Genomic DNA, 14,521 nt, shown 5'->3' on the forward strand with positions numbered 1-14,521 from the left:
AAGATACAATAGATGATAGATATCTCCCAACGGTCAGATTTCGTTCTGGCTTTTATTGATATTCTCAGTAGTCAATATGGGATCGGTCTCGTACATATCATTTTCTAAACAATAAACATAGTGATGTTATCAATAGCTTGCTCCATTCCATCCCATTCATTTGAAATTGAGCCATAAAGATCTTGTTGATAGGATCGGACTTGATCGATTTAATTCATAAAAATCTGTCATGCTGGAGTAACAAATGGTTTCGTGACAAATGAGTAATGTTAAAGGCAGGCAAATAGACCATAATGCCATTAAATGTACTGCTAAACTAATAAATAATGTACTTTTCATAGAATCGAAAACAATAGACCAGTCTAGATTTAACATATATTACAAAGGAAAATGCTTAATGTCATAAGCATCAAACCAAGCTAAGCACTGTCACCATATACCCTGTGCAGACAATTTATAGTGAATAGTTGCTCTTATCCACGACCTTCTTCAAACCATTCCTTAACAAAATAAGCATGTCGTCGCCTTATTTCCAGACTGACGTAACTTGCATTTTTGTAGTTTTGAGAAAATGAGTTTCAAAGTTTTGAAAGCGTATAACTTTTTCGTTAATTGACTGACTTATCTGGGATTTGAGAAATAGTTTATATTCATTACAAAGTACCTATATTCCAATTTTCGCTTTTATATTTAAGATAGTTTTAATTCTATAAGATAAATTAAAATCATTTTTTTGTCGAAAATTAAGTCTAGAGGAGGATAATATTATTTCCAAAGTGACACATCGAGTTACGTCACTTTGGAATTAAATTTTAAATTACGTCAGTTTGGAAATATCTTTTTCAAAACAACGACTACACTAATTTTGACGTAACTTTATTCCAGAAACAATAAAACAGTGCACATAATTATATAAACGTTTTGATATTTAAAAAAATAAAATTCAGAGATGAAACCTTTCTTAGTTAAATTTTGAAATGAATAATTCAATTAAATAATAGTATCCGCTGAACATGAAGCATTGATAAGTATTAAGTAGTTTTATTAAAAATCCATCTCTCTGATATACTGAGATATTGGATGGTCAATAGAGAAAATATAAACACTTTGAATTGGAATTCAAAACAAAATTGTTCGAAGCACATAATTATTTATCTTAAAAAGTAATTGCCAAAAGTCTGAAACAAAACATGGAAACTTGTATAAAAAGTTAAAATATTAAGAGCATAATTACACTATTGATAATGTGTACTAAAACCAGTCACCTTACCTGATACTTTAGTTCTAAAGCATAATCAAAAGCGCAAATTGATATTTTAATTGTATCATACAAGTTCTTCTTATTCATTAATTTCTAGATTCAAGTATGAATACTGCTCAAAGCACCCACTTTAAACTATCGAAAAAAATAAAATGTCAATAAAAAAACTGTTTGTCTGTCCAGTTAAAATGTTCATAGCGTGTACTTATCATAATAAGTCTCTTCAAGAAGTCAAACACAAACATATTAAACTTTTAAAACTGTTCAAAACACATATAAATTTACCTCACAATGTCTTTGCAAAAAGTCTAACACAAAACAGATTTAACTGGTACACGTAAAACGGACTAAACACCATTATTGTCTAGAATAATGTATGTTGATTATGATTGTGTACAATCAGAGTACATTGTGTACAATTTTTAAACTGTCACCGCCTTGAAAACACTGGATTTAAAGACTAACCAAAAGAGTTTTGCAAAATGTCAATCACAAACATACCAAACTGGTAACAACTAAAAGACACAAATTTTCAGAAAAAGTCTTAGCAACAAGTCAAACGCAAAACATTCTGTCACATTGGCTTTTAAAGCATATTTCAAAGCACAAAATGATGCTTTAATAGCAGCATTCCAGTACTTATTCATTATTAACTAGTTTCAATGCTTTGTAGAATTGTCTATCGACCTCTGGCATGTATTTCAGCATACAAGTTATGTCCTTCTTTTTGTCTTGAGAAATAATTGGAACTTTGTTTGATTGTGCTGGTCTTGGTAAGAATTCTGGTTGTTTGTTGGTTCGTGCTCGTGTTTGTCTAATTTCAGTATGGGCTGTTCTGAAGTCAGTCGCACTATACGAAAGTTTGTACCCAATGTGAAATGGCAAACACTTATCGTACTTCAAACACTTCACTTTGGTGAAAGGAATTTCGTTGAATTTTAACGGCATAATACATTTCTGATAATCCATGAAATTGTGCTTTTGCATTTGGATAATGCGTACTGACCTTCTACGTCGCATTGATTTCAGGTCTCTTATCAATGCGATGGGACTGTAAATCTCTGCATATCTTGTTATCCTCTCGATATTACTGTGGATATTATCAACTTCTTGTACACTCGAGTGGCCAGGACAGTCAAATTTTTTGTACAATTGACTCAATATTATAGTCCTCCATGAATCTCTTGAGTGCAAACGACATAACAGAGTTCTTGTTCTGAGGAACACATGCATCAGACCACAATATGAATGAAGAAATTTCAGGGTGAACACGTTTAATATCTTTGAGGATTGTAACCACTGCACTGGCAATATCGTTTGCTCCTCTACCACTAATAGCTTCATACCAAATGCAGTTATAAGTTCATCCATCTTTGGAAGAATGTGCTGTGAGATTGTAGGTAGATAATTTCCGTTTATAGAAAAAATTGCTTACATATGACTTTGGCAGAAGAATTACATTTTCTAAATCAAAAGACACAACCACCATGTCCTCTCTGTCATTCCTTCTGTCTTTATCTCTTTCATTCTTGGTCAAAACTTTATCATTGTTATGTTTATTATACTTTTCAAGTAATTCGTTACTGGTCTGGTTTTCTGAATTAGCTACTTTTATTTCCTCACATAAGTCACATCTATCTTTCTTGGGGATATGAAAACCAATGTTATATTCTGTATTAAATATCTTTCTGTACATGTTTATCTTAAGAGGGTTTTTCAGGATATTTTGACAGTGTTCCTCATGTAGCTCATACATTTTTGAGTGCTTCTTTATCACATCGTTGATCTTATGACTATTTACAGACTGGAGAAGGTGTTGTAGGTCAATGTATATGAAAACATGCAGTATTAGTTCATCTGAAAGCACATCGAAATTCAGCCTGAAAAAACAAGACTGATCTCACTAGGAAATATGATACAAAATGAGAAATATATATCAACATTCAATAAATGTATTAAGAAATGTACACAGATGCATCTGAAAAACCTGAGAGAAAATCATGTTCAAACAATTAAATGGGGACTCTTTATAACTGCTACAGGTAAACTTCAATGTACATCTAGAAACCTGCCGCCTCTCAAACTGAAGACTTGCCAAGAAGAAAAATTGGACATTCTGCCGAAGCCTGTAAGAAAAATTGAACATTCTGCCTAAGCCTGCAAGAAAAATTGGTCATTCTGCCCTAGCCTGGAAGAAATATTGGACATTCTGCCGAAGCCTGGAAGAAAAATTGGACATTCTGCCGAAGTCTGAAAATGACATTACAGAAGCCATATACCTCCTTTTCCAGATACCTCACCATGATCCAAATATCTACTTTGTGGCCATATTGAAATCAATGAATCAATGAATGAATATTTCTATTTTTAACAATTAAAAGACAGATACCACAAAACAGATTAAAAAGTAAAGAATTCAGTTATTTTTTTGTATCCGAAAATTGACATCCGAAATATTTTCAGTTTCTCTATACATGTAAACACGTAATTTATATGCAAGTAGCGTTATTATACAGGACAAAATTGCAGATATGGTAGATTTATCTTGAAACAATGTATTAAAACTTACATATTTGTACAATACAACTAGCATGACTAGTTTTTCTAAAAAAAATCCACTTGTCACTGCACAAATCTAACACAGCCATTGCTCTAAATCCAAGATGGCGACCAAATAAAACAACGCGATTGGTTGATTTTTAACGTCACCCTGGAAATCAACTGAAAGCCAGAAACCCGACATGCGTCAGTATGGAACTGAAATTAAACACATTTATAGACGTTCTATAGGGACACTTATAGTCTCATCATCTAGAGCTCGACGAGCAGAAAAAAATGATACCAAACACTCCATATTTTCGAAAAATCGAGTTACGTCAGTCTGGAAATAAGGCGACGATGTCTATTGTTGTGGTAGTTTTATATATCAATATTCATTAGACATTCAATGCAATATTGTTTTACTTCGTTCCTGTATGTGTTCGTTTTGTTTTAGTTTTCTCTTTATTTTACTTTAAATATTTCCGTTGTTTAAAACCACATATACGCTGAAGTACAGCTTGTGTCCTTGTGTTAACTAAGTTTTATTAGCAAATAAACAAGGCCTTCGAGATGTATCACGGTTCAGAGTTCAGATTGCAGGAATTGAACTAGCCTGAGTGGTTGAATACCTAAGCATCTGAACTCTGTACCATGATAAATTAGACGACAAACACTCATCTTAAGGAATATGTAGAGGCAACTTATGTTCTTTTTGCAATTATAATACATGCTCGTAAATTTGAGTATAGTATAATCGACAAACAATCAACCGTCATGAGAAAATTATGAGATGCCTAAGTAGTAAAATCTTGAAACGGCCCTGTACACTGGCACCAGAAAGAAAATACCACTGTACATGTTATACCCCACCCCTAGGTATACTGTAAGAACCATGGTCACGAACGGGAAAATGCACTAACCCATTTCGATAGTACATTTCTCACCTAAAATGCACAGTTTGATGAATGGGTACCAAAAAAAGTTCAATAATGTTTCGTGTTTGGTGGTATTTTTTCTATTATATGAATGGATACCAAGCATATTGAACAAGCGGTGATTTATCTTCCATCGTGCACCAGACATTTGTCATTTCATTTTGCAGAGATATTCCACATATTTTATGCTACCGTCAACGTTACAGAAAAAACGTGCGTGAACTTCCGGTCTAGAGGTCACAGCGGTGTGCACATGTTAGCCGAAATGTAAACAGAATACTCGAAATGATGAATGAAATTCTGCTTTTAGTTAATATCTTCTTTTTTCGACATAATTTCTTCGCTTATTTTTTATGTAGTCAAAGAGTTAATGCTGTTACATTGCATTTCACTGAATATTAGACGATAAACTTTAAAGAAAGTAAATCTATGTGTTCGATGTATAAAATGTAACGATTTCTAAATATTTCAGATAACATATTCATATTCTTAAATATTACTTTTATTTGACAATTAATAACGTATTATATAATTTTTCGATTTGTTCCAATTTTCACTTTAATTTTAAGATCACGTGATGAATATGGCGGACATACTTTTATTAGTACGGAAATCAACGAATCCGTCCGGTAGCGATGATACTGGATTATTGGTTTTATTGATTTTTATGATAGGTAGATCTGCCCCGCTTTATCGGTTTAGAGATGTTACTAAAAGTTGGTAATGTCAGTTTTCGTTTTACCATACGGCACACTTTTCCTTTTAAAATGTATCTTTGCAAATACATTTTGATTCAATACGTCAATAATATATCAGTCTGCTTTTTTGTTGAACTATAAATCCTTTACGTAATCATTTATATTCGAATTATTAACTTGTATTAAAATGTAATAGGTCATTGAACATTTCTAATTCTTTGTAACAACATTAAACCTGTCACTGTTTAATCCAATCCGTAAATCTTCCTCAAGTGCATTTAAAACCATTTTGTCATGATAATAAATGGAATTTGTATTCATAAATCGAAGTTTTATATGTTGTTCTTATATTTAATATTTAATGAATGTTTCCACCTTTTTATCTTGCTTTGCTAATTGGGAAAATCTGCATACAATATCAACTAAATTTTGAAAACTTTTGCGCTTTAAAGGTTAAAATCAATAAAAAAATGACAATTAAGAAAGGCAGAATTTATTCATATCGTCTGTCAGAACATATTGATCAAAATAGTTCCACTTGTTTCACTGTGTTTGTTCAGCAATTACCCATTCTAGAAGTCAGCATTTGTCCCGCGGTAATTGTCGTCTTTCTTTAACAACACAGTCCATCGTCAGATTCAATTAACTGAAAAATAAGAACATAATATGTCATGAATTACAAGAATACTTGTTTCGGTGTGCCTGGAAAACTTTATGTATTGTCATTTATCACTTGCCGCCATTGACAATATAGTCACCAGTGTGAGAAAATAGTGAACTAATAAACATTGTAACGATATGTTATAACGCTTGATCAGTCAATTTAGCTGAGCTCGCTAGACCTCTGAGTTAAAAATAACGACAGGAAACTACAAAAAGAGCTGATTAAACAACTTTTTCTCGCAAAAAATAACTACATGTAAATACAGTATTATTCATTTTCCCATATATTAAATGTTATTTTATGTTGCTAGGTTACACTTTTTGTATCGTAAAAGTGACGTTCTCACCCGACACACACACACAAAAAAACTTTTAGTTTCTTTCCTGATACAGTGCCAATTTGACTATGCTTCATCTGTTTTTGCTTCAACAGTTTAACTCAAGAGTTAAAACACAAGTTATAGGTCGCTCAAAAATAAGCTCACCAGATTTGTATTACTACAGTAAGTTTGCAGCCTAGGTCTCATATAGGTTATTAACTGGTTACCTGTTGCAGATAGAGTGAACCAAACAACTCTTTGTCATATCTTTAAAATTAATGCAAACCTTGCACCCTCATATATGAGTGATAATTTTACCCCTGTCCATAAATACTCTACTAGGTTCAGGGTAAAGGTTGGCTCCAACTCTCCAAGTCCATGTAATATAGTGTCAGATAGCAAGAGATATGCTATTCCTATTGTCAAAGGCTTTTGCTTATATGGGATGCACCCTGTGGAACAGTTTGCCTCAATATATCAGGGATTATAGAACTACCTCGTCTTTTAAGGGTTATGGAACATTTTTTAAATTCTAATAACCTTTACAACAAGTGCTATAAACATTTTTTATTTTCTTCTAGTAAGTTTTCAACTTGTTCATATAGATAGTCTAGTCATTTAAATGTTTAATTTTTACACGTGCTTTAAACAGATAGATAGTCTAGTTATAGCCTAGTCATTTTAATGTTTCGCCGCAACTCAGAATAATTCTCATTCATTGATATCTTCCTATGTCCTACAACACTACATCTCAAGGACCACAATGGAAATAAGAGTTAATTTTAACTCTTTTTATGTTATCCTTGACATATTATGTGGATTGACATGGCTATATTAATTCATACATTGTTTATTGTTCGTTGTATGTATTAATGTCATACTTACCATGTAATTGGACATTTTATGTTGAAATAAATCTATCTATTTAATATGTTATTTTGTTTATAATAACAACCTGCCGGTTGATATTCATTTTATCATACCTCAAGTAAACAATGTAAAATAGCCATATATCAACGGAGGATATTTTGAATACTACCTTTTTGAACATCGTCCTGCCAGATGACATTCATTTGAATGACACTGTCGGGTGATTTTCATTTGAATAACACCCAGGTGATATTGGTTTGAATAATACCCGTGCCGAAAGGGGTTCCAATTATTTGATAATTGGACAAAGTAGACAATACTATACAATAAAGTTTTAATTAAATTCGGTTCATATATAAACTGAGCAATGATAGTGAAGCGCGACAGTACGATGGCAAAGCCAACCAAGTTTATTCAACAAATTCTCAATTTGTATATATACAAAAACATGAGACAAATACAAGTAATTAAAGAAAACATTACATATAGTCACGCAAATCAATGAGGGCAACACACACACTCTACATTAATTTTATCGAATTACAGAATCTATAAGTTCTATTTATAGCAAATTAAGACGGGTTACAGGTTAAAAATAGGTCAGATTATGTCATTCAGAAAAGCGTGTCGATAATGTGTAATTGATGGTAGGCACATGTGCTTGCTTGACCATTTATTCGTAACGGGATAACCGTTTTGTTCATAACGGAATTACACGTGGGGAAATAAGGAGTTAAATGATTAAAGTAATTTTACTAGAATTACGTTGTTTAATAAGAACTTTATGATACAAGCCATGTAGAAGAAATTTGTTTCAAAATGTGTAAGGAAAAAAGCGGAAGTAAGATTCTTGATAAGTGCCACAAATTCTGTGTAGTTGTCACTGTGAAATAATATTATTATTATATATTCTTGAAATGGATTTAAAGTGTATGGCTTTGGATATAAGAATCATGGTTGTGGCAGCTACTGTAGTTTGTGAGTATTTTAGATTTTTTTTTTTTTCAAGTTTATATTTATTATTAAGAAGCTCTACTCAGTAAAATAAGGCCTTCAGTAGTAAAAATTACATCCAGTAGATAACCTTGGATGGTGAAGATTTGTGTTTAAGCCATATATTTAAGCCCTGTACTGGTATGTGTATTAACTATTTTTAAAGACCATCAAATTTATTGTAAAATTTGCCGAAAGTGATGCCTGAATGGTACACTGTTTGCAGTACAGTGCCATATTTTCAATATGCTCTTAAAAATAATTTAAGAGCATATTGTATGGGAGTACTACCAGATATATTTTGTGACTGCAGATGTAGCGGCTCTTAACGAAACGAAAAATAAGAGCAATATTTCTATGCTACTTGCAATTTGTTTATGATAGATGGTATGATTTGTGTGCCCTCATTGCTTAGACTTTATATCGTAGTTGAAATTAAAATAATTTTCAGTATAAATACTAGAAACTGATATTATGCCATATTTTCGTAAAGATTTGTAAACCCTGTGCGTTGTGACATGGTTTACGGTACTTTATTGTTCATGCATCTAGAGCAGTAAACTGAAGTATATATTTTTATATATAAATTATGGTAAATAGCAATGATAACTCACTATTGTTTTTATAGCAGTGAGTTTGACTAAACTCTTTATGAAATATAAGTGCTATTATAAACAATTAGAGATTAAACATGGTATTTAATAATGGCCTTAATGTTCTTACAACATCATTACTTGGCATAGTAATGTTTTTAGCATTAATTAGGTGCTCAAATATAGCATGATAATGGTTGTAGCATTTATACAGTAAATAGACATAGCAACAGCATAATAACATTTCAGTCATAGAATAAATGCGATAACATATAATGATTCTAGGTTTAGGTTAATATTAAAACAATCAAATAAAAGACACACACATTCAGTTATCACACAAAGTAGAACAACAACACTAATGGTTCTAGCATGAACATATCTACAGCATTATCATGAATCTAGCATATCGTTATCATGAATCTAGCATACAAATGGTAAACAAACTTAGCATAGTTTTAATTTTAGCATAAATGGTAAACAGACCAACATAATGGTTGTAGTAGCACAGTGCTGTAAATGAACACAGACTAAGAAATTAAATAAAGAATTGATAAAGTATTAGCACTTTAATATATACTAACATAGCATAATAGCGATTCAAGTTTAAACGAAGAAAGATAATAATCATATATTTAATAAAAATAAAAGTTACATATAAATTTGGCTTAATGTTAATGGTTAATTCTTATAGTTTTCATAATAATATCCAAAAATTTGCATAGTCTAATTAATTCATTTTTGTTTTCAGTATTCAACAGCTGTGAGAATTTTATAACATTTGGATTTCTGTAATAATATTGTTTAACAAATTGCTTCCTTTTATCATTAAAAAAATTACAACAAAGCAAATAATGAAATTCATCTCCAAGTTCATTAAGTCTGCAAAGAGAACATTTCCTTTCAGCTAGTGGTACACCAGTCCATCTTCCTGTTTCAACAGGAAGTCTATGATTTCTTGTTCGAAAAGCTGTAATAACTTTACATAAATAATCAGGAAGAGAGTAAAAATACTTGTTCATTTCAAAACTACCTTTAAATAATTTGTAGTTATAACTGCTAGTTGTTTTTGATATTAAATTGTTCCATTCCTGTAAATATTGATCATGAATCCTTTGTTTAAAAGCCAGAGGAAACCATTTTCTGTTCATTTCGGTTTGGTTTTCCCATATATTTCCATATCCGTTTTTCATTATTATATTTTTAATATATATTAGCCATTTTGATCTTAATTTCCCTTGTTCCTGGAGTCCATTTAAAATTATATACATATTATTTGATAATTTATTACTTGTAAAATCAGTAAGTTTACTCCAAAAACTAACCATTCTGGTATCAATATCTAGCTGGAGGGGTTTGACTCCTAATTCACCATAAACCATATGTGATGGTGTTGACCGTTTTAAGTTAAGTATAAGTTTTAGATATTTAAGTTGTATTTTTTCCATGTCATTATTATTGGAAAATCCCCATATTTCACATCCGTATAACAAGATTGGTTTAATTACTTTATTAAATAAATCAATTTGCAAATCATAGGATAAATTTAGTGCTCTAGTTTTTTTTCTTAATGAAAACATTGCCTTATTTGCTTGTTCTGCAATCTGTTTTTTAGTTTTGACAAAACTTTTTGTTCTTGATAGCAGTAGACCAAGATATTTATATTCTGTTGTTGTTTCTATTGTTTTACCATCATACTTAAAGAAATTGTCATAGACTTTGGCCCTTGATCCAAAAATTAGTACTTTTGTTTTTTCTATGTTTACTTCCAGTTTCCATTGTTGGCAATATTCATGAAATATATTAAGACTTTTCTGCAGATCTTCACTAGTCTCGCTTAGTAGCACTGTGTCATCTGCATACAATATAATAAATAATTTGAAGTACATTCCAATATCATTGAGACTTACATTACATTTAATACCATTAATATTTTCAGTACTTAAATAATTTTCAAGATCATTTAGATAAATTGCAAATAATAAAGGGGAAAGATTTTCTCCTTGCCTTACACCGGATAAACAAGGGAAAAAAAGTGAACAACCCATATTTGTTTTTATCCTTGATTTTATATTTAGGTACATATTTTTAATGATGTTAAAACATTTCCCATTTATGTTATATTTAAGTAATTTTGACCAAAGTCCCTGGCGCCATACAGTATCAAATGCTTGCTTAAAGTCAATAAAAACACAGAAAAGTTTCTTTTTTTGTGCTCCTAACATATCCAGAAGACAGTGTATTATAAATAAGTTATCAATTGTAGAGTGATCCTTTCTAAAACCAGATTGACAGTTTCTTATTAAATCGCTTTCCTCTGCAAAAGTATTAAGTCGGTTATTTATAATTGCGGTAAATAATTTTCCAAATCAACTTAGAAGAGTGATTGGCCTATAATTTTCCGGTGCCTCAATATTTCCTTTATTTTTATATATCGGCATGATATTTCCTTCTGTCCAGCTTTCTGGAATAATCCCTGAGTCAAATATAACATTGAATAATTTTACATATATTGGTAGCATTATATCTAAAGTACTTTTAATATGTTCATATAGAATGTTATCTACTCCCGGACTTTTGTTGTTTTTTAACGTTTTTACGGTTTTAATTATTTCATCTTCTGTTATTTCAATATTTATTTCTTCATTTAACTCATTAATTGACTCTTGTTCAGTATAGCTGATATTGTTATCAGTGTTTTCTGATTTGCCTGAATTTACTTCTTTAAAATAATCATACAAATCATCAAGTTTTACTTGTTGTTTCTGATTAGTTTTATTTATACTATTTATAGTTTTCCAAAACTCTTTTGGGTTATTGCCCTTTATATTTCTCAAATATTCTATTTTATTACTCTTATACAGTTTATATGTTTTATTGATTTTATATTTATATTGTTTACTAATGTTCTTTAGTAAAATTTTATTTCTCTCAGTTCTATTTTTATTATATGTTTTACGTGCAATATGATACTGGTTTCTAATTCTAAAACACTCGTTATTGAACCAAGGTTGAAATTTATTTGTCCTTTTCTTAACTTTACTGTTTACCTGTTTTTTCCCAAAAGTTGATTCACAGCTTTCCATGAAAATGCCATTTATATTATAAACAACTTCATTAATGTCTTTCTGGGTTACTATAGAGGTGTCTCTCAGTGAATTAAGATCTTCTAATACTGTTTCTACCTTAGAAAGGTCAATGTTGTTTTTAAAATTATTGCTATTGTTGGTATAGTCCCATAATTTAATTATGGTTTCCTCTCTATTGTTTTTGCTTATATTCATTTGACTAGTGATACTATTTTTTAAACCAATTGTTAAAATAACAGGGTTATGAACATCAGAGATCAAGCTAGAAAATTCATCAATTTCTATATTTTTGATAAATTCAAAATTATTTACTGTACAAATAAAGTAATCTATTGTGCTTTTACCCTTACATGTAGTGCCTACATTTTCATAGTCTGAACCAATTCTGCCATTTACAATAAGCAAATCATTGCTAACACAAAAGTCAATAAGCATATTACCATACTCATTTATTGTTTTATCTGCTGTTTTTCTTTCTAAAGGCACATTGAATCGGTATAATGAATTTAAAATGTCTTTATTATCTGATATAATATCATCATTGCCATGAGAGTGAAATATAAACTCGTCATATTGTACAAAATCACTTTTATTGCCAATACGTGAGTTAAAGTCTCCAAACAGAAGTAAAGGCTGGTTAGCAAACTTATCAATCTCAGTTTGCAACTCTAGGTATGGGTCAATATTAGCATATTTAGTTCTGATAGGTGGGATATATATAACTCCACAAATCACATGCTTATTTTCCTGTTGATGTTTAAAATCAAGTCTAAACCATAATACTAGCTTGCTTTCACTATTTATAATTTTGACTTTAGATACTAGTTCATTTTTAACCATAACACAAATTCCTCCAGATCTGTATCTTGAATTCTCATGTCTATTGTGCATGTAAACTTGATATCCAGCAATTGTAATTGTATCAATATCATCCAATTTACTTTCTTGAATTCCTATGATGTCATATTTATTTATAAATTCAATGAATTCAGGATAATTAAGTCTGGATTTTAGACCACATACATTTATTGAACAAAATTTAATATCTTGTATATCTTGTATACTAAACTGTTCATGGTTTAAATACTGGTTGCCCTCTTCGTCCCGCTAACGTTCACTATTTTCTTGGCCTTGCTCATATATTGAAAACTTTGAGGTATTTTCATTTTCATTTTCACTTAATACTAATTGTTCTGTTTGGTCCCCATGAGATGTTCCAACATACTCAACCTCAATACTTTCATCTGATTCTCTATTCGGTGAGCATTCCCTATGCTTTTTAGTATCTATATCTGTATCTATGGGTGATTTTGCCACTCTCTTACCAGCATAGTTAAATGCTTTTTCATTTTGTGTTTCTTCCATGTTTGTTAATACTTGAAATCTGTTTGCTATTGGGGTCTGTTCTGTTGTTTGTTTAGTACTTATTGGTGTTGAGGGGTTATGGTACATTCCATTATATCTATTTTCATTTTTCCTATAGTATACTTTAGATTGGGTATACTCCTGGTATCTTCTTTGTGGGAAGTTTCTTTTATGATTGGCTCTATTGACCCCTATGCCTGTTGTATACTCATTTTCATCTTCACTTGGTATATATCTTTCATTCTCAATATATAGTTTGTCTCTGACTAATTTAACTTTCTGACCTTCTTCCTTTGCTTCCTTCATTCTTGGGTATAATGTCTTTCTGCGGTTTTCTATTTCTTGTGGGAATTGTTCCCGGACACCAAAGTCAGTATTTCTTAAAACATTTGGGGCTGCAAATCTTACTAAGTCTCTGTCTTTTCCATCTTTAAATTTAGCAATAATAGGTCTTGGCTTAACTTGATCTCTCCTTCTCCTTCCAATTCTGTGTACTTTATGAAATGTGATGTCCTTTTGTATATTCATTTCCTTTTTAAAGAATTCTGTCAGGGTTTCTTCTGTGTTTTCATATTGACCTTTTTGTAATTCAGCTTCCTGAATCCCATAAAATATTAAGTTTTCTTGCATGCTTCTACATTGAAGGTCTAATATTGTTTCATTTTGTTGTTTTTGTTTTTCTTCCAGGTCATTTAGGCTACCTTCAAGTTTTCTAAACTGTTCTTGTAGTGCATCCATTCTTTTACTTATCAGATTTTTTTCAAAGTTTGTGTTTTCATAGAGTTCACTAATTGTTTCTATACTATCCTGGTATTCATTCAGTTGTTTTGTTTGACATTTTACTTTTTCATCAATTAGGTTCACTTTCTGGTCAGCTTTTATTACTGCACTTTTAAATTGACTCAAGTCTTGTACCTGGTGTTCTATAGAAGATATTCTTGTACTTTGTGTTTTTAATATGTTTTCTAAACTCTGCCATTGGGTGCCTTGACTTTGCAACTGATTTTCAATCCCATTTAGTCTCATATCTAGTCTGTATTCTAGTCCTTGTAAAATGCTCACCCATGGGGGAATTTCATTTGAGTCTTGTCTTGAGAGTGGGGGTGGTTGTGGGCTAGGCTGGATATGTGGTTGGGATTGTTGTTGTTGTGGTTGTTGAACCCTCATATTTCCACCATTATTATTTATATTGT

Source organism: Mercenaria mercenaria, chromosome 18 (assembly GCF_021730395.1).
Source record: "Mercenaria mercenaria strain notata chromosome 18, MADL_Memer_1, whole genome shotgun sequence".
Classification (NCBI taxonomy): Eukaryota; Metazoa; Mollusca; class Bivalvia; order Venerida; family Veneridae; genus Mercenaria; species Mercenaria mercenaria.